This window comes from Herpailurus yagouaroundi, unplaced genomic scaffold, assembly GCF_014898765.1.
Source record: "Herpailurus yagouaroundi ecotype Mexico unplaced genomic scaffold, PumYag 181, whole genome shotgun sequence".
NCBI classification, from domain to species: domain Eukaryota; kingdom Metazoa; phylum Chordata; class Mammalia; order Carnivora; family Felidae; genus Herpailurus; species Herpailurus yagouaroundi.
Window position 1 is genome coordinate 13052678 of NW_024412412.1, and position 21514 is coordinate 13074191.

Genomic DNA, 21514 nt, shown 5'->3' on the forward strand with positions numbered 1-21514 from the left:
CTAATGACATCAGCAAGCTTTGTCATTTCTCACTGCCAGTTTTCTACCCAACTTACACTTTTGTCACTCAAACTGCACCAGATCGCTCCAACAATTAATCTTAAAGCGCAGGATCCGGGGACTTTTAAATGGACCCCTTCTTGGGATTTTGTGTTAAAAACAGAAAAGTTCCCATGAGTGAAGGGGGTAAGTGAGCTCCTCCAGCCCCTGCCGCTCCCCGGGTCTCACTCTCCCCTGCCACCCCCCAAAAGGAATGAATTACATTTCTCTTCTTGTCCTTTAAATGAATAGCATAGTTTGGGTGAAATTATCGGGCAATTGCATGCGTTCTATGCAGATAATGCTATTTGATGAAAGCGGTGTTTTGATCTGCTAAGGATAATACAGATCCAGGGGTGGATTCATTGGTGAGAGTAAAGCTGTCTTCTGTGATAACTTCATCTCAGCATGAGGTCAGACGGGGAAAACTGGGTTGGGGGATTAAAAAATGACACAGTCGGAGCAGTATTCAGTTCCCTGCTGTGCTCCTGGCTGCACGCTATAGCCTATGTTTCTGATCTGTTATGGTATTGTCTGCCTTTCTCTCTCAGAGCAGAAAGAGATTGCTTAAAACTTTTCTTTTTTCAGCTAGAGGGATTAGTTCTGTGCAGCTTTTTTAATTAAAGAAACTGTATCTTTTTCAAGGCAATTTAAAGCTGCGAGGGAAGGACCATCAGCATCCAGAACTTAGTACTATTATCTGTAACAGAGTGTGAGCTCGAAATTTGGTATTCAAAAACAGGAGAGGGAAGCTCTAGAATTCTGTTGTGTTTTTAACCTCCAGTGACTGTTCGGATGCCTACATGAAGAATAGCAAACAAAGTATTTTGTAGAAGTCCTGAATATGTTTCCGTAAGTGGTAACTTCCAGCCGCTTTGCTTTTTAGCACAGCAGCGCTTGCTTAATTAAATCTTCATGGTGATAGCGAAGTGTACTTGAAAATAGTGTAAGAGGAAATAGGTTTGACTGTATATCTTTTTCTTCACCCAGAGATCATTTTTAAGCATTTCCATTCTACTGGAAGTGATAACAGTAGGAATGTCTGCCTAATATGGGCAATTTGCATTTAAACAGTGCAAAGTACAACATTATGTTACTTTATCACATCGAACCTCCGCATTTGTGATAAGCGGTCATCATCTTTATTAATCTGAGGGGAGCAGGGATTGGATGTATCTAAAGTGATGATGAATTTGTCAGGATGTATACATTTGAGTTGAATTTATAGCTCAATTTAACCCAGGTTAATGTCGAAAATCCTCAAATGTTTCAAATAAGGCCCATATGGTTATCCCTTTACAAAGCATACAGACCCTGCACTTCGGTTGCTACATACACATCTCCCACTAAATTCCATGCCAGATCAATTAGAAACAGTCCTCCTGAGCAGACAGGAACAAACAGAGATTGTTTCCCCAATACCAGCTGAACCCTTGTCTTGAAGAAATGAAAAACAGTCATCTCGGGCTCTATGTTTCTTACCATTAAAAGTCCAAAGGAAATTTCTTGAACAATAAGAGTGTCATGGCATCATCACATGTAACAGAAAATAGAGTGTCTGCATTTAATAGGTGCTTACTACCAACTTTTCCAAATTTCGAGGAACTGCTACATGTTACTGAAAAAGAGGAAAACAAAATAAGATCCGTTCGCTTTTCCCCATTATTTTTGCTTTTACTTCAAACTGTGTGTCTGAAAAAGGTCAACCAAGATCAGAAGTGAATTGATGTGGCTTGATATCATAACTAGAATTGTTTAACTATGTGCCATTAAAAAATGGATGGGCAGAAAAGTAGAAAAGCACACTTAATAAGTATATATATATATATTTTTTTATTTTTTTTTCAACCTTTATTTATTTTGGGGACAGAGAGAGTCAGAGCATGAACGGGGGAGGGGCAGAGAGAGAGGGAGACACAGAATCAGAAACAGGCTCCAGGCTCTGAGCCATCAGCCCAGAGCCTGACGCGGGGCTCGAACTCCCGGACCGCGAGATCGTGACCTGGCTGAAGTCGGACGCTTAACCGACTGCGCCACCCAGGCGCCCCAATAAGTATATTTTTGAAGACAATTTTATTTATGGCATATCCTTTTAAAAAGTCAGAATGAAGATGATGAAAATACGTTATTCATACATTCACTCATTCATTCATTCAATGATGATTTATCAAGCACTTTCTGTATGGCAGCCCTTTATGCTGGACCCTGTGGTTTTAATTTTTTTTAATGTTTATTTATTTTTGAGAGAGAGAGAGAGAGAGAGAGAGAGACAGAGTGTGAGTGGGGGAGGGGCAGGGAGAGAGAGACACAGACTCCAAAGCGCTCCAGGCTCTGAACTGTCAGCACAGAGCCCAATGTGGGACTCAAACCCACGAACCCATGAGCTCATGACCTGAGCGGAAGTCAGATGCTTAACTGACTGAGCCACCCAGGTGCCCCTCACCCACCCTGTGGTTTTAAAGGGGTATTGGAAAAGGCCCATATAATAAAACAGTGCCATTGTTTATTATACGCAGAAAATATGGTGGAGGCTCTTCCAAGGAAGGGAAGTGTCACTTATAGGTACTTTCATAAGTAGGGGTCCCGGAGGCTGAGAGTACAGGACATCCGAGACTCAGGACTTGGCCAAGGAAGGAGAGAGTGGAACACTTCTGGGAAATGAGATGTTTACTGGATTTGATATTGAATATGGTCACTTGTTGCCTAGGTTTCTAATCTAGGTTTACAAGTTAACTTATAGAGTGGATCCCAAAATACTTAAACGACATCAGATTATTAACAAAATTATCCTGTGTCATGAATTTCTAAGCCTTCCCAGCAGCTAGTACCCACCTTAAATACACTATATTTGGCATATACTGGATATCTTAAATATAGCATACATACTGCTTACTAAAAAGCTGCTCATAGAAGACATGACAGATTTTAAAGGGCACTCCATGGCAACGATTAATTATAAAGGTTTTATCTCGCAGTGTGGAATACTGTGGCACGTTTTAGACACGTATGTGGGATTAAGCCAAGATTACAGGTGCCATGCGTGAAAAGATGCTTCTGTGTTCAGAATCCATCAAGGAACGGGGTTTTGTATGTGGCTGAAGCAAGGCCATGTCAGCAGTTGGGTCGGACTCCACAACTGCCTCGTCACCAAAGGTGGGAGCCACGCGTGGGCCGCGTTCATGCAGTGGGACACGCACTAATGTGCTGGTAAAGGATGGTCCCGTTTAAAGGGCGGTTTGTCCCATCACCAGTTCCCTGGGTACATGCACATTGGGAGAGGCCTATCTGGCTCCAATTCAGGCACTGAAAGTGTATTTTCTACCACCAACAGTCGTTTAATTTAGTGACTCGATCAGTGATCAAATCAGAATGTGTGTTTTATGGTTTCCCTCAGTGGAACGGCCCAGGAAAATAAGTTACTTGTTTTCGCAGGGGAAGAAACAACAAACACCTGATAATAACTCTGGAGCTACTTGAGAGACTTCTGCATACAAGTTCTAGTGCTGTAAATTGTCCCAGATTCATTGTTTTCGTCGTGCAAAGTGATTTGTTTAACCACCCTGCTCCCAGTGCCCAGGACTCCTGCTTTCCTCCTGACAGCCAGCTTTCAGCCTGGGTTTTAAGCTCATCACGTATTGTTCTCAGCTGAGGCACAACGTCCTTTGGAAGTATACAGATTACTGGCTTTCCTGATCTTTTCAAAGGGTCAGCAGGAAGATCTAAGTGTCTAAACTATGGCTCCCTCAGCCCTTGCCTCCCTTCCTTATCAGTGCCTTGAGCCCCTGGGGTGGGAGAAGTCCAGTCCGATTTGAGCCCACGGTCAGGCCATCTAGCCTCAGTTCGCTGGAGCAGATGTAGTAATTGCCAAGAGTGGCTATGAAGTGAGCGGTTGCCCAAGAGGCTCCTCGGAGAACGTCGCACCTGCCTGACCCGGTGCTCCCCCACTCTGCACGCCTGAAAGCCCCGCATGTCAGAAGAGGAAGTGGCCCCACGGGAGGGCGGGGGACAGCTGCCACCCAGCCTCTGCAGCTCCAGGCTGGACCCTTAGGAACCGGAGGGAAAAAACTGACGGCCCCCAGGCCCCCAAAACATCAGGCTCCAGGGAAGGCCCACGTGACGCTGATAAAATGGATAAGTACCGCCTTCAAGTGGGTGACCCTCAGCTGAGGTGGGGAGTTGTGGCGCAGCAGATCCAAAGGGGGTGGGCCCTTTCTCTTCCTGGCCAGCATACTGGAGAGGTTTGCAAGGGCCGTAGGCAGGCTTTTCCAGGGGTGGGGGGTGGGGGCTGCAAAGGGAGCTTCGCAACCTTTTTTTTGTTTTTTGTTTTTCTTTCGGTGAGCTGCGTATCCTTGTGACAAGGGGACCCCACGGGAGGGCGATGCCGGCGGCTCGGGCCCCAGGGCCCCATCATCCCGTACAGGACCGGCCGCGTTAAGGCGGCAAAGTCACCAGCCGCGCCCGGCAGAGTTTGCTGTGAGCGGCCAGAGGCTTGCAAAACAGACAGCCACGTCTTGCATTTCTTCTCCCGCTCGGGGTTTTTTTATTGCAGCCGAGGGCACTGCGTGATCTACCCACCACCCCCGCCCTCCCATGACAGCAGCTCAGCGAGGCAAAAAGCCTGATGGTCACGTAGCAAGCTGCCTCTCCGCTTTCCAAGGATGCATTTGGAGGAGAAAGCGAGCGGTATAGTTGGGCAGTGTGCAACATCAGCTTTTCCTAACGACCTCCGATGATGGAACTTCTTTGTTAGTGAGGGGGGCAGAAAAGCCCGCGAAGCCTCAAACTTAACACACATGAACTGCCTGGATTCCGGGCTTCGTCTCACACACGCAACGGTCGCGGAGGAAGCCTGCGCGTTTTGTCCACCAGTGATGCTTAGCATAGAGTGTACGGGGCTGTGTGAATGAATTCTGGAGTATTTTGTCTGTATCGTGGGCAATTAGTGGGGATGCTCGGCGTCACATACTGAAAAACTTTGAATATCATGTAACAGGGAGCTGGGCTAGAGACAAGCTTCAAGATTTATTACCATTTCTAAATTTTATGAGTTCTATTGTTTCCTATGCTCATTACCAGCTTTAGCTATAATAAGGGCTGAAAAGAGAAAAGAGCTGAAAAGAAGGAACACGCCGCTCCCCGACCTCACCTCCTACCAGCAATTTAGTTTTGTTCTGGCCTCTTTCTGAGGTGTCTTACTTCCCTGTGTGTGTGTGTGTGTGTGTGTGTGTGTGTGTATTCCTGGGTAGTAAAGTACAAAAGAGCTAGGGCGGAGTGTTACATGGACACTTTGGAAAGTTTCGAACACTTAAAATGTTTTTGTGGGAACTGGGCCACAAATGTGATTTATGAAACACCCTACCCGTCTCCTTACTGTCACATCAGGGATGCAAACTTTAAGTAGTTATCTGGGGCAGATCTTCACAATTCGAAAGTTTTCTTAAGAAAAGGAGAATGGCTACAATGAGAGGGTAATAATCATTCATTCCCATCCCCCCACCCGCCCGCCTTGTTTTTTTTTCCAAGTGTGAAACACACAAGGCAGGAAAGAGACTGATCCACTCTAGGGTGACTCTAAATCCCTGCCGCGCGGATGTGCTTGTGCGCCCCGGGAGTGGGGCCGTGCTGATCACGCATTACGTTACTTTTAGGTGCGTTTGGTCATTTAGCAACTTCGGGAACTCAGAAGCACTGGGCACACTAATTCAAGTTCAGGGATTCTCCTTGTCAGTTCTACCCAAAACTTTGGAGAAACGCTATCATGAAGCCTCAGGCTTTCCTTGGGGGGGCGGGAGGCATTACTCTTGTTTTCATAGTGCTTACTCTGTTTCTTGGTCTGCACGTGGTTACAAATGTACGTGCTATTTCCTTCAAGCGCGAGTCTGGTTAGGTGCAGGTCGTTGCAATCCTCTGCTCTGAAGTTGCAAGTGGAAGATGGAATGAGAAGGCTCGGAGCTCGCTAGGTTCCTCTGCCAGGCTTCCTGGGTCAGGTTTGCCAGCGGCCCATTGAGGCCTGGGACACTTAATTCTCAGCTACACCCTGGAGGAGGGGTAGGATGCCCCCAGAGGAGCCAGGCGCGCTCATCCTCCCCGAGCGCGCGCGCCCCAGCCCGGCTGCGGAACAGGTTCCAGAAGGACCGAGAGCCAGAAAGCAGCTCTTCGAAAGTCGAGGATTGGGTGTTTCGAAACTCCGGAACAGCCGGAACTTAGGTCCGCCTGGGTGGGCTTCCTTTACGCCCGGGAGACTGGGGCTGGGGAGCCGCGAGCGAGGGTGTTGCAGGGAACTTAAGGGAGTACAAAGTAACAGTGTCTCCTGGGGAGCAGTAAACTTTTATTTTCCTCCCACATCACACAGAGTGGAAGCAGGGGAGAACTGGGGAGGGGGGCGGCGTCGGAGAATGCGGGGCGTGGAGCCTTGGGAGGACTCCAGAATCCGTCCCCACCGGCCAGCGCGCGCTTGTTGGGGCGGTCTTCGTGCTTGAACCACAGGGCGGACACTTGTTCTCCGCCGCCGGTGCCGAGTTGGGGGTCGTGTATATCCCCTTCCCGCGTGCGAAGGTCATTTGCGCTTTTCAGTCTGGGACGAGAGGACACTCTGGAGGGAAAGGCGCAGGTCATTTTCAGATCCTCTTGTAAAGGACGGGCCGCCTACCGGGAGTGGAAATCCTTAATTACACCCTTCTGCCTCGGAATCCATCTTCCCGGCAGTGTCTTGCACTCCTACCTCCTCGGCTGACTCAGCTGACCTGAAATGCCCACACTATGAAAGATCAAGAAAAGTAGTTTTCTAAGAAGGTTAGAGGTTTGATTACACACAGAAGTGTTTCCACTTCGGTCCAAAGCAATTACCCGCCCCTTCCCCCCCCCCCGCCCCCGCCCCCCGCGCGCGCGCGCGCGCGCGTGGCCGGGAGAAGAAAAGGACAGACCCCCTCCGCCCCCCCACCCCCGCACGCACGTACCCCCGCACTTTGTAGGTGCGTGTGAATTTCAAATGGCGCTGGGAGTTCATTAGTGTTTGCAATCAGCGGCGGGCAGACCCCTCATCAGAGCCGAAAGCCTGCAAGAGCCATTCATCAGCGTGAAGTGTTATTCATGGATGACCCCTAAATCACGGCAAGAGTAGTAGAAGCACTGATTGGTCACAGCATGGGAGCCTCGGAGCTTTCCCGTACCCGACGCGGCCTGGAGGAGGGGAGAAGGGAGGGGCGGCGAACGTGGTTCAGTCCGGCAAATCCCATTTGACAGAAAAAGGCAGTAAACGGGGAATTTTTTTTTTTTTGAATTAAGAAGAAGAAGAAATAAAGTACCTGTCATCTTGACAAGTGGCGGAGCGGAGGAGTCCAGGATTATAAATGATCACAGCCCGGTCCAGCTCGCCCCGTGATTGGGCTCTCCCGCGATCTGCACCGGGGGAAGCGCATGGTAGGCTCGCCTCCTCTGGCACACACACCCGCGCGCGCACACACACATACACACACGCACACACGCACACACACGGACACGTGTACGCGCCTGGTCTCGGGCACACTCGGCCCGGCGCGTCCCCCCGTCGCACAATTAAGGTCCTGGATGCCGCTCCCTGGCACCGCGCCCCGCTCGCCTCCTCACCTTTCCCGCTCCCTCTTCCTCCTCCCTCGCCGCCAGCCGTCCTCCGGCTCCCCCCGCCGAAAACCGAAAACTCCGGCCCGGCCTCTCCGGCCGAGCCGGAGGCTTCCAGGGGGCCGGCGGGAAGGGAGAGGGGGAGAGCGCGGGGGAGGAAAAGAAAGTGAACTCATTGGCGCTCCGGAGCGCGCTGCCCTCCCCTCGCCGCGTCCCTCGCCCGCCGCGGCCGGGCGGTGGGCAGGGAAGGAAGTTGTAACACTTGCTGTCCTCTCCCCCTCCCGGCCCCCCTCCCCCAGCTCCCACGCTCCGCTCCCTCGGCGGGGCCCCCTCCCCCGCGCCCGGCTCCTTTGAATTTGGCCAAGTGCTGTGTGTGCGCGCTGCTCGGGTGGACGCGGCGGCTGCGGCCGGGTAGCGAGCCGGCGGCGCGGGCGAGCCGAGCGCGGTAAGTGCGGCGCCGCCGCCGGCGCGCCCTCCTTCCTTTCTGGGGTCCTAGTGCCCGGGCCTCGGCGCCGGGAGCGGGCGGGCGGGCGGGCGGCAGCCGGCGCGGAGCGCGGCGCGTTTCCCCGCGCGGCTCTGGGAGGCGGCAGCAGGTTGGCCAGCCCGGGTGGCCCAGGAGCATCTCCTCCGCGCGCGGTCGCCCCCGGGTCTGGCCTCCCCGCGCCGGGGCTCCCAGTCCCCGCCCCTCCCTCGCGTCTGACACCTCCGGCTGCCTGCTCAGGTGGGAACTTCGCCGGTGCGTGTCGCCGGAGGAGCTGGGCACGGCGCTCCGGGTCCGGGGAGCCCCGGGCTCGCGGGCTCCCCGAGAAAGGCAGCCCAGAGGCTGGGCGCTCCGTGGGGGCAGGGAGTCTTGCTCTGGCCGGGGTGATCCCCAGTTCTGTGGCGCGTCCTCTGAGAAGGTATCTGAGAAGATCCTTGGGGGGGCCTCCAGCGAGCGGGAAGCCCTGAAATGTCACCAGTTTCCGGGGAAGTGGAAAGGAGGCTTCTTCAACTACCGGGGAGCCAAGTTGGGAAGGAAAGAAGGACGGAAACGAGGGGCTGGGGTGGCGTGGGGAGTGCTAGCTCTCGACTGAAACTTCATCCGGAAACTCTGGATGGGGCTGGAAACAAACAAATAGCCTGAACTGGGCATTTAAGAGATTGCAGGCTTAGGGATGTGCAACTCGATCGCAGGCTGTATCGTGTTTTGCAACCAGTTAGAAGGAGCGTCAGATATTTTAGATTGAGGTGGGTTGTGTCTGATCTCTGCCGAACACCTTATTAATGCACTTTGGGTTCCATTCTTACTGCCTCACCTTTAAAATAGTTGTGACGGTAACCTGCTACTAATGCTTATTGAGGAGAAAGGGTCACAGGTGATTCTACCTCATCGTACAGCAGGTACATTTGTTTTCTGTAGTCCTTATAATTTAAAGCTAGAGAAAAGTTTCCGGGTACTTTTGGGTAAGTGCAGTGGAGGTGAAAGGGTGAGAGCTGTCCAGGCACTTTTTCCAGGGCCCCAGACAGCTGGGATTCCGGAGAACAGCCCTGTCCCTTCATCGTGCTCTTACTTCTTATCTTCTGACAATGTATTTGTGAAACATTTGTAGGCTCTGGCAGAATCCACTGGGTGGTCTTCTCAGTAGAAATAGAAATACGTTCACGCATTACCTTTCCTTTCTGTTGTCAAAAGGAAAACAAAAAACCAGGTAGGACTGGCATCTTTGGAAAGCTTGGAAGAGTACCCCCAAAAGGTAGTATTGCAACAGAACACAACTTGGGCTTTGATTCCTTTAGTGAATTTGTTTAAAATACGCTGTGTACCCTTCTCCACCCAGTTGCCTACCTGGAAAAGTATCTGTGGTCTGTGTAGTATATCAGGAACAGAGTTTAGAATTAAGAGCAACTGCATAATTAGAATTCATTCTAGATTTTAATATTTCAGTTGAAACAAAAAATTTACAAATACACCCACAACCTTACTCTGTGTACTCCTGAATACGTTCTTCATTATCTAAAACTTCTAGCTTTTGTTTCTTAACACAGGAAATTCTTGCAAGAGCCGTGAAACTTTCGATTTGTGATTCTAAATGCAGAGCAAATATTTAATTCTTGCTCCAAGAGTGAGAGGTTAGTTCAGTAATAAGACTTGCTAATCTCACTTTAAAATGTCATGGCATTCACAAATTACTCCTAAATTCTTCAAAGATAGGAGTTTATAATGAGTTTAGTTATTTTGTATTTTAGGATTCTACTGTACCTCTCATCCTGTTGCATTTTCCCTAACAATTTGCCTGTTTTCTTATTTGAATTTGACTATTCCTCTTTACTCAAAGGTACTGCTTTTTGCTCGTGGTACATATATTTTCTTGTAGACAATTTAAAAAAGAATATCTATTATGAGCGAAAGTAATTCCTTTAAGTAAGACAGGTATATTTTTACATATACTACCCAATTTTTGTCAAATGTATTTATATATACTAATCACAATCCCAGGGTTCATATATTTGAAGAATTTATTAGTATCCTGTGCCAATAGCATTAATGTCAGCAACTCATAGACAGGAAACGTCAACCCTAATGAAGATTCTTAATTACGTAAAATAAAGCAAATAAAATTATAGTAGAATTCTGACTGTTCCCCCCCCCCCCCCCAAATTGAACCACTTTGCATCGGCTGGGTTTATTTTCTAGAAAGAAATGTTTTAGGTAAATTATAGAGGCTTTTCTTACTGTGATCTTGTAGGCGTGTCATGAGTCTTTTGGATAGAAAAAGAGAACCTGCTTTATTAGGGGGAAGACAAAGAAGATAAGGATGCTTATCTGTGAATAGAAGAAAGCACCTAAATAGAGCGAAAAGTTTTAAATGTATTCGGAAAGAAAACCTAACTGAACAGTAATAATCCAGTTAGCAAGTTCAGGCTACTCGTTCTTAGCTTTGCTTCTGAAAGCCAAGAGTTAAAATTATTTTCTTTGTAAAGAGTCAAGCAACTAAGAAACCAGGCAAAAGCGTATGGCTATCGTTGGGAGTAGGATGACCTATCAGAAATACTTGATCAACTTTGAGCGTGATGTACAAAGAACGATGTTTTTGGAACAGCTGTGAAAGCATGTTTGGAAATGCTCGAGTCTGCCCTGCCTACAATCGTACTGGGAAGTAAGTCCTGAAGATAGCCATAGTTTAATATAAAAGCACCGTAAAGACAGCTTTATTTGTTTATCAGTATTGATCCTTGTGGTAAATACATTACCTTCTTTCTAGTAAGCTTTATTTATCCCTTAATTTTTTTTTTTTTTTTTTTATTTCTGGGCGGCTGAGGAATGTCATCAAGGTATTATACTTGCCTGAATCAGTGTTTTCAGCAGTTTTAATGAATTGTCTGCCCTTTTCCTTAAGATGTGCTGTAGAAACCTGTTAGGCACGTTCAGTGACACAGTGCTTATCTAGGCAGTGTTTTATTTGATAGTCAAATGTCTATTTTGACTTTCAGAACACACTTCCTTTACTTCGATTGAAAATATCAGCAAAGGATACAGTAATTTGCTATCAAACTTTGATCCACACCCAATTAGACATCCCTTTGAATTTTCAGCTAAAGCCAGTGTTCATATTTGTGTTATAAAGTGGAATGGTAGTCTGGAGAAGAGTTTAACACCCATTCAAAATTAAGAAGTGTACTGAAAAGATAGCATAATAATGGAATGCCACTTAAAAGTTTTAATAACTAAGTCTTTAAAATTATGTCATGTAAGCTGCTTTCAGACCACATTCAAAACCCTTATTTTAGAGATAGCAGCTGTTTTAAGAATCCTGATGGACATTTTGTGCTAAAAAAAAAATTCTAAGTTTCAAAACTGATTAATTATTGTGTCTTATAAAAACTGATTTATTTCATACTTTTTTATACCAAGCATTACCATTATGAAGCTCTCCTTCTAATTGAGATTAATGTTTCTGAGCAAAGAAGTGGTTTAGAGGGCTGCATTCATTTTGAGTGCTGTTGTAATCAATTTCAGATACAGCATTCCATGGTGGGTCAGTTTGCATCCAAACCTGCCTTATTATGTAGAATTAACTTGTTGGTGATTGATAGTAATACTTCTACATCTTGAAAAGTCATTTGTTTCCAAATAAGTGTGATGGCTTGTATGAGTTTTAAAATATTGCTTCTTATAATTAAAACATCCTTTTGGGGACATAACTTGAACTGTCTCTAAGAATTATATAAAGCATGAGGAAACAATTCATTATTACGTATTTGACTAAGATAGCCTTTTTTCCCCCCTAGATACAATATGCCTCAGGTGTATTTTCTTGTTCATCAAAGGGCTTTGCGGTCTTTAGGAATTACAAATGGTAAACATTTTACAGCGAGGTTATTTCCTTTTTGGTTTGTATCAGTGTTCTCGTTGAGTTTTTCGAGGAATTCTTAGAATTCTAGATGTACATCTTGCACGTGTGTTGTAACATTATTTCATAAGGTGGTGGGTATTACCCTGACACGAAAGATAATGCATGTTGGAGGTAGTTCTTTATCCTCTTTGGAAACCTGGAAACTCAGTGGATATTATGGTCCCTACTGTAATGTTTTCATTTGTATCTTACTGGTGTCTGGTCTTAACCTCATCAGCTTTTTCTTCTCTTTTGAAAGGCCACGTTAAGATTCTCTTGGACTTTGGTCCATATTACATTGTTTACTGCGATATACGCTTGCAGTCTCAATAAAATAAAATATTAAAAGCATAGAATGTGAGATTAATGTAGATGAGTATTCTAATATAGCCATAGTCTATAGGATTTTTAAATAAAGACGTCATGACTGCTTTATAGGGAATATAACGTTCCCACAGTGGCATTGCTTTCTGCCTTCAGGAAAAAAAAAGACTGGTGGGAAATATGTTTATTATATTTTAATTTTTTTCACTGTAATGATAGATTATTTACATTGAATTAGTGTTTTTCCAGTTAAAAACATTCACATAAAAGAGTTTAAAATGCTAAAATAATGTGCTTAAAATGCCATTTTCAAAGCATCATTTTAGCCACCCATTGGAATATAAACCTTCAAAATGCAGAAACGTGCTCTAAGATATATAGATGTTTCAAACGCCAAAACTATACAAGGAGTCCTTCATTGGAAACAATGGTGATTTCTTTTTATGGTTTTGATTAAATAACTCAGGTAACCGTAGTTTGTTAGAACAGCTATGTAGAATTCCTGTAAAAGATGGTCATCTACTGAAACCTTCTTCTTTCTACTTTGAATGAGTCACCGAGCAAATTAATGTCAATATCATAGAATGTACTCACAAGTTATATGAGTGTATGATTGAAACCATATCATATAATCACGGTGATGATGATGATGAAGTGATAATAAAAAGGAGACTTTACTGGCCTGTTGCTACTCTTGCAGGCTTAGAAAAAAGCTAGCACTGGGGTAGCACTGACTTTGTAAACAAGTTTGTGATAGGTGGCAGTCTTAACTGAGTTCCAAGACTTGAAGGAGGTAATAGATGGCTTGAATGTTTCAGGAGCGTACGTGGAGTATAGTGTATCACATTACCAAACTACGGTTATATTCTTTCCTGTAACGTAAGGAGTTGATGATCCCTTCTAGAGATATGGCAGTTTTAAAAATCATTTCCCCCACATCTGTCGTCATCTCTGGCTTACCCTGGAACATACAGAAAAGAGATTGTCCCTTTTGAAAATGAAGTGTCTTGGGAAAAACAAGTGCATATATTCACACCTGTAGTTTCATGTTCAATTACGTGAAAGTAATTGTGAGATGCTGTTTGTTGATAAAGTATTTTCCAGAATTGGAGAATACTTTTTACTTCAATTCCAGAAGCTGGGGAGGAGTGGGGATGATGTGACTTGGTTTGCCCTGGGGCGGGGTCATATTACTTAATAATAAGCAGCTATTTTATAACTGGGTGTAGTGGATCTCTGCCTTAAAACCAAAAGGAGATACGGAGAGAAAGGGGGGGGGGCGGGAGAAGTGAAGAAGAGGAAGAGGAGAGAATATGAATATCTTTTATAAAGAGTGACGGTCCTTTGAGCATTTTCTGTGTGTAGCAGTGTGTTTGACAGAAAAAACGATCTATAAAGGGCAGATTTGGTCATTGCAAGTCGATGGGGTAAGTACAAGGGAAAATTAACTTCACTTTTCAGTATTTGCGTGTTAGATCCAAGAATGTGAACATCACTATTGTTTAAAAATTAATCAAAGAAATTCCAAATATTGTATATGGGTCTTCATGTTGTCAGAGGAAAGAAAATCTATTAACAACTCTATTTGTTTATATGGGACTGAACACCAAATTACAATTTTATAATTCTCAAATTTATATAGAGACTTAAAAACAAACACTCTGATTATTTAAAATGGTCATTTAGGAGGTACTTTACAAGGTCACTTCTCTCCGAAGATGAAGCTCATAATCAATATATTTTAGTCATTCTGTCATCTCTTCTCTTATTAGTTACACTTACAGAATCTTGTGATAATTCCTCTTCAGATTGCCACAATTTAGAAAGAAATAACAGGTCAGTAGTGACCAGCTGCCTTCAGTCTGAATAGTAGGGTGACGTGAATTTGTGGTCCCTGCTTTATCCAGAAAAACAAAAAAAAAGAGATATTCTTTTATGAGAGTGGATTCTTTCATCTTGAGTTCAGTTAAGCTCAACGAATAGTGCACGATTAGAATTGTGGAGCCACTATCATTGCGAGGAAGTGAGGTGTCTTTCTGCTAACAGGGGCGTTTCCAAAGAGAGGTCTTTCTTCCCCCAGGAAGTTGTAGCATCCCTGTTGTGCCCGGCATTTGGCTTCTGTGCTACAGTGGTACCTTAGGGCAGCTAATATGCTTGGACTGCACCTTGGAAGGTATGTTATGCAGAGAGTGATAAGACAGGACTGAAATTAATTTAATTTATGAGAAATGCATAAAGTATTTTAGTGGGTTTGCATGCAGCACTTACAAATACGGTAATAGTGGGATATGTATATTTGGGTAATATAAAAGTTATCCTATTGAAAAGGATACTTGTTTATTCTGTCTACCAAGGGCTCCTTTAAAATGTGACATCTGTGCTAATACCTTTATCAGAGATTTTGAAATTTGTCAACATGTAGGTGGGAAAACTTGGCAAGGGACTGGTCCTTTTTAAATAGCTCTTAAAAAAAAAAAGCTGGCACAGGGCTTGTCATTTAAAATAATTATGAAAGCCAGAAGACAGCTGTAAATTTTATTTCTTTCAGAATTTGTAATAACTTCCAGCTAAAGAAAGCTGTCAGACCTATAGTTTTTGAAGAACAAATCCGACTTTTTTTTTCCTCTGAAGAACAACAAAAAAAATCTTGAACAGTGTTTTACGTTTTTCTATACCTATAAGCAAAAATGAAATGACTATTTAAAATATAAACTTTCTCACTTAAACTGTATGTCATGATAAGATGAGAATAATAACTGTAGGCAAAAATACTGCAAATAATAACTAATCTAGGAATTTAAATAAATATACAAGAGTGATTCACTATAACATAAAACAGGAATAAGAGCGTTAGTAATAACCATATTTTGTCTCAGGATTGTCACAAAAATAAGGCATTCTTCTTACAGAAGTATTGTTGAATTTTATGATAGCATCAATAATAGTTGGAGAATAAATAACCTGACACCATCAAATTAACTGAAATATTAATCTTCTTCATGTTCTCTTTAAGAAACATTTCTAGAGAATTAGAAAGTTCCTGAAAATAATGATACCTTCCAGCAAAAAAAAAAGATGTTTGTTACTTTACAAAGCTGTCCGTGAATTTGGGTTCAGAAAGGGGTGAAGGTTGAAGGCAACTTTTGCTAGGGTATTATCACTCGAATTAGAACAGAACAGACGTTTTCTGTCTGTAATATATTTCTAAGTTGATATTTCGATCTTAATTTTCCACCACTCTTTTTTTTAATGAGGCCGTGAGCATATTCAACCACTTAAAAGTAAATTTCAATTTAAACAAAAGTTAAAGCTCTTCCTTGTAGGTAATGTGTGCCTGTCAAACCAGAATTAAATCCTCACTTTCAGAGTAATTTTTATGCTCCCTTATAACTTTTTCTTGCCAAATAGAAACAGCCTATTCTACGTTTCCTGTGATTGAAAAATTAAATGAAACACAATTCTCCTTACTGGTTACTTTTGCCCTAGAGGATACAGTCTCTGAATGAGAACGTGGTATTTCAAAAAATTTTATAAACAATAAACAGCCCTCAGTTGTTAAGTTGATTTGCCAATAAGGTTTTTTTCTTTGTTACTGATTTTAAAATTATATGTGTGGCAGAAAAGAAAACTTCTTAAGTGTTTTCTATCTTGTGTTTTGATTGTGATAGGATTTTTAATATTATGTTTTCATTTGTATGGTGTTAGGTGGTATAGTATATGTATAGTGTTTCACCTTTAAAGGAAAATAAATCATTGCAAAGGATAGAATTTAAAAATTAAGCTTATTTTTTAGATGACTCATACAGGATTTGAAGCACAATACATTGTAGTTAAAAATGCAGTGTTCCACAGAAGTCTGTATTTTATATTTTCAAATTCAAATATTGGTTTACCGATAATGTAAATAATTAGACGTCAATAATTTAAATTATTTACACTTAACGGCTTTTTTTTTACGTGGTTCCACTAATCAGAACTTCACATTCTTTGTTTAAATGGATATTATGCTCTATCATCCATAATTAAGAAATCTAAATAGATTAGTAATCAAAACATAAACCGACTCCAATATAAGTTTTTAAAGAACCTAATAGGAATTACGATGATTAGGTCTAGTGCTCTTAGAAACCATAAAATGCTGTAATAACTATCCCATTTTATATACTCCAGATACTGGGAGACTAGTTATTAATACATATGTATGCATTATCCACACAGATAACCAAAATTTTATTTATTACAAAACTGTAAGATGAATGAGATACTAATATTATTTTGCTTAACTCACACAGCATGAATGCATTTGTCAAATGATAGCTATATTTTAAGATGCATCATTTATTCGTTTTCTGGTTTAAAGTATTCTCAATAAAATTCATATTATCTTGCATTTCATTGAAGTACCATGTTTACAGCAAGTTGGGTCAGCCCTCATAGCCATGGCAGAAGTCTAATCTCCTCTACCTCAAGTTTTGTTTAAAATCTGCTCTTTCCAATAACATCCTTCATCTCCACTGTGCAGGTGTTTTCTGAGATTTTGACAAAGGAGAGATCTGAAGGAGACGACCTAGTGCTTGTTTTAAGAGATGCCATCAGTTGATTCGGCTCACATCATCTGATGACAGTAGCTTTTAAAACTGTATTGTACTTCAGATAGGAATTTTAACATATCAAGTTTGGCGAGTTTCATATTAAGCCATCAGCACAGGGTAATTCTGAATTACTTAACACAAATCATTAATGTATCACGTGTTTCATTTAAATGTGACATAAGGTATATGAATTGGTTGTATAATTACCACTTGAGCTTTGAAAAGCCTATAATGCACGTTAAAAATCTTAAATGTTCAAGAAAGCAAAGTATTGGGAGTTCTCAGTCTTGGAAATTGTTATTAATGTAAGCCTTCTAGGGACTCTAATTTTTTTTTTTTGTTATATTGTTTTTACCTTTTCTTTTTCTTTCTTTCTTTTTTTTTTAATGTACCTTCCAGTATTATCACTTAATTTAAGTCTGGAACAGTAGCATTTGATTTAGGAATAGATGTAAATTATTAGTACACATTATGTATTTTTTTTCCCCCAAAGGAAAGCATCTTAAGGCTTTCTGGGTGAGGTTCTGGTTCCTTTAGGATTAAGAAGCGTTGGTATAAATGGCTAATTTTGGTAGAAGAGTGTTACATAGTTTTTAAGTCCTCGTTATTACTTTTAAAAGAATATCCCATCAGGAATAGGAAGCTTTGTGGATAAGCTGCCACTCTTTGATGAAGGATTATGCATTCTCCCCTAAATCTGTGATCCCAGAATCTGTTACACAATAGTTTTATCAAGTAGCATTGGACTGGCTTGGCCATCATTTCATTTCCTTGAAAAAGTTCATTGCTTCCTTTCCTATATCGAATATTTATGTAGAATTTTAGTCTCAATATAAATTTTGGGCATGAATAGATCCAACTCCTAAAATCCAGAGGTTAATAATTTGATACAAAACAAGGAAGCCTGAAAAGTTTGGAAGGACGCTTTTACATTTATGCCAGATGACAAGTGAATTGATTATCGTGGGGTACTCAGTCATTTAAGTGGTTTGTCTACACAGAAAAGTCTGCAGGGTCTGTGGCCTGATTGAAGTTCCTTGTAAGCTTTTCCCATGTTAGTAATATTCAAAGCAACTTGAGACAGAAATAATAACATATAAAAATGAGGCCTTCACATATTATTAGTTAATTTTCTGTGAACGTGTATGCAAAAAGTGAGCGTATTGTAGCATGGTTTTATCATAGATTCTTAAAAAAAGAATGGATATTCTGTTATGTTATTATATTCCCATTTAGAATGAATAATTTCTTGCAAAGCATTAAGAGGATGATAAAAATGTGTCATGTTCTAGGGAGATTTTTTTTTTTTTTAGTAAAAGAAATATATTAAAAATTGAATGGTCAGTTCATCCTATTAAAACATCAAATATCAAATATTGGTTAATTGAGACATTTTAACTATAAAGCACAGTGATGCTTCATTAAAAAGCATAATTTATGATAGGCAATTAATTTCCTTAATAAATGAATTCTTATATCTGAGCACATTAGCTTTTAAAAGTTTAAAAAGAGCAGCAAAGTTTATTATAAAAATTGCAAAGTCTGGAAGTAGGTGCATTTTTTTTTTACAATTTAAATCATTCTAGTTTTTGTATGCTTATTCATTGAATCATAGTACATAAATTTCAGAAGACAGTTCTGAGTTATTATCCCCTTAAACTTTTATACATGCATAAATAGGTATATCTGTTGTGGAGGATACATGAGTCGAAAAGATTGGTTCTATTCTTAATCATTATATTGAACATACTTATGAAAAGCTATTTTAAAATACTGCTTTTTTAATGATCACTTTCATATAACAATTGATTATGTAAACCATCATCAAAGATTCTAGGCTTTTATAATTGGTATAAACACGAGATTAAAAAATGAACAGTACTACCTGGAAACTACTGGATGTAGCTGAATTTCAAGTACTTTATAAGATGTTTTAGAAGAATTTAATTAAGACCTTAAAATATTTTATGTAGACATCGGTCCATGTTTCCAATTGATTATTACTACGAAAACACAAGGCTTATTACACTGCATGATTGAAAACCATTAGTTCATCATGTTGCCTATTTTAAATTCTTACAATATGTGTGTTTTAATTTCACGTGTAAAAGTAATACAGATTAAGGATTTTGAAGAGCAGGGTTTTCATCCTATCTTTCATCAGCTCTGTAGCTGAACCCTGGCAATCTCCTTCTTCATTATTCCAAGCCACTACCAGATACTAATCTTTGCTGTGTCCACAGCTGTTGGAGGATTTTTTTTTTTTTTTTTTTGCAAATGTAATTACAAATACATGTGTTTTGTGCACCTCACTTCCTTTATATGCTTGTAAAGGGAGACGAGAGGGCAGCAGGACAGGCAATCACAGGTCCCTGGGTGTTTCTATTAGTTTTCAAATCATTATGTCAAGCGTTGTGAGGAAGAATTGCAAAAATGAAAACACAACAACTTTGGCTTCAGTGATGGCAAGCAATAAAAATTACTAAAAATTTAATAATTTCTCTGCAACAAGTACATTTTTATGGGGTTCGGTACCACTGAGTCAAGTGGTTTCCACACTTCTGCGGGTCATGTTTCGACAGTGAAGGTCATAATTTAAACTAAACCAAATATGATAGTTTTTTTTTTCACTTCTCAAAAACCCATTAAAACATGACATTGTAGAGAGAGATGTATTAATCTCTTGCATTTGTTTGCATGTGCCCAGTTGGAGAATGATTGATGTCATATGGGCACTTAACAAATGTACAGTGATATAACCCTGCAGAAATTAGAGAGAGTGCTTTCTGGAGAAAATTCAACGTGTTTACTTGCATGAATATTATTTATAGAACAAAATTGGAAACTAGCTATATATATATATATATATATATATATATATATATATATATGGAAGTGTTAAGACATGTTAAATGTGTCAACTTTTAAGGATAACCTGCCTTCATTATTTATAATATTTCTCTTTTCATTATTGGAATTTTTCCATCTCTGTGGGCAGTGGGATTGGCTATCTCCAGGAATAAGTAAAGGAACTTTCTGTGGTTAGAAAAGCGTAGAAAATTGAGTTCAATACTTGCTACTTTTAGCAGATTGTCAAAGATGTTGCATATGAACACAATTTTCGTTTTCCTTTCATTTGCAATTCTAGAGGATATCTGTTGCCTGATGAAAATTCTTGTGGGGGGGGGGCACCTGGGTGGCTCAGTCAGTTAAGCGGCCCACTTCGGCTCAGGTCATGATCTCAGTTTGTGAGTTCGAGCCCCACGTTGGGCTCTGTGCTGACAGCTCGGAGGCTGGAGCCTGCTTCAGATTCTGTGTATTCCTCTCTCTCTCTTTCTCTCTCTCTCTGCCCCTTTTCCGCTCTCTCTCTCTCTCTCAAAAATAAATAAATAAACATTAAAAAAAAAACTCTTTGGAGTACAAGGAAGGTGGGATGAGGGGTGGGGTAAATCGGGCTTCAGTTGGAAAAGATAGACCTATATACAGTCCACGATTTTTCTGCTACTTTTCATGTAAGCATATTCATTGTGGGGAAGGGTATTCAGAATGTAAAGCCAAAATAGGAAAAGTGCCTTAGTTTCAGGAAAGCTTTTGAGAATTATTCAGGGGAAGAAATGTACTACTTACCAGTCAAAACTTGCAATCTTTCCCCTTTTACATTTAATACACTAGAAATTAATAGTGAGTGACTGCCATTGAACCAATAAAAGTTACGGGGCTGTCTCGATGTGGTAAAAGCTCTGCCCTGATTTGAAATCCTATCTTTATTTTTAATGGGTGCCTCACTTCCACATTCCCCCCTCCCCCAATATGTTTAAATCAAACCCCAAGTGTTTTGGCAGTGTTCTGTGTCCAAGTGACTGTCCTGGAGCAGATGAGAAGAAATCAGACATGATCTCAGACCCCCAGGAAGTTTTCGCTTCTAGTTGAGGTGTGATCTAAAAGATAACCGACAGTCATTAAGGTTATTAAGAAAGCTGAAAGAGGTTTTGGAGGACTTACTGCTTTGGTCAGATTGCACTCTAATAGCCCATGGATCTTTGAAATGCCAGAGAACTGCAGAGAGTAGAGAATCTAAGGCTTCCAGCATGCAGCTTTCCTGCAGCCTACAGACATTAGCAGAGCCTTGAAACTCTATGGATGTTGGAAAGGACACGAGGCGGTAACTACTGACGGACAACAGAAGTGCCCCGGGGCTCACAACTGTTTAAAAAGACAGATAGCGAAGTGAACCAGAACATAGGCCTTCTACTTCTCCACACAGACGTGGCCACAGACGCCCGACAAGGTGGGGCACGAAGAGCCAGGGACCTGGGAAGAACAAAGGTTGGCCATTTGCCGCCTTCCCTGTGGAAGAACTTGGCCAAGTGTTTGTCGCAAGCTTACCCACAAAAGCGCTGTGAAGACAGATCCTCTTCTCTCCTGTTCTCAGTACTGCCAGCTTCTAGCACAGTGCCTGGCCCTGAGGAGTCCTTCGGTAAATAATTGATGTGGGAATGAAGTCTTCCCTCACTCCATGTCAATGTCAAATGTCCTCACTACAGAATAGCTCCTTTCTACCAAAGGCTTGTGTTCTCTGGACTCAGGTCA

General features: G+C 41.9%; 1 protein-coding gene across 11 annotated transcripts in view; it reads left to right on the forward strand.

Moving 5' to 3' along the window:
- TENM3 (teneurin transmembrane protein 3) overlaps positions 1-21514 on the forward strand; it is a 1301596-nt gene that overhangs the window by 669809 nt on the left and 610273 nt on the right. The window contains exon 1 of one of the 11 annotated variants that reach the window (XM_040490384.1): positions 7367-7458. The exons of 9 other annotated variants lie outside the window; for them this stretch is intronic. The gene's annotated coding sequence lies outside the window, so the exon portion shown is untranslated. Of the gene's footprint in view, positions 1-7366; positions 7459-7995; positions 8081-21514 lie in introns of those variants that run through there. One more of the 11 variants, XM_040490385.1, reaches the window with a different exon arrangement.